The following is a 492-nucleotide window of genomic DNA, read 5'->3' as shown; positions in this document are numbered from 1 at the left end:
CGATTCTGGTAGATCTGAGGACGAGGATTCTGATGGTGGTGGTCTCGTTGGCCGTTGATGGCTGAGGAGGGAGAATCAACGACTTGAAGGTCGATTGGCCGATGTCGATCGCGGCCTTTTTCCGGCCACAATAACCGGTCCAAAAGTATAAAACAGTCGGGGTTTTGCTCAGGAGGAGGCGATGCACATTTCTGTGGTGGTTTCACGGCTTGAGATGGCCGGAAATGGGAGATCGGCGGAGAGAGAGAGAATCATCGGCGAGAGGAGAGAGAATCTCTGGGTTGTGCAACGGTGTGGAAGAGTGTATGGTGTGCTCGTGCGTCTGAAGGCTATCAACCGCTGGATATCGGATGAACAGATCATGCGGCTGTGATTCGTTTGATTTTCAAGTGATTAGACGATCAGAAGTGAATGGGCTGTACACCCGCTGACGTGGCGCAACCAGATCGAAGGGCAGATTATTTGAACGGCTGAGATTGATTTGGGTTTTAA

Source organism: Populus euphratica, unplaced genomic scaffold (assembly GCF_000495115.2).
Source record: "Populus euphratica unplaced genomic scaffold, PopEup_1.0 scaffold318.1, whole genome shotgun sequence".
In the NCBI taxonomy this organism is placed as follows: Eukaryota; Viridiplantae; Streptophyta; class Magnoliopsida; order Malpighiales; family Salicaceae; genus Populus; species Populus euphratica.
The sequence above is the reverse complement of the archived record's forward strand: the minus strand, read 5'-3'. Positions refer to the sequence as shown.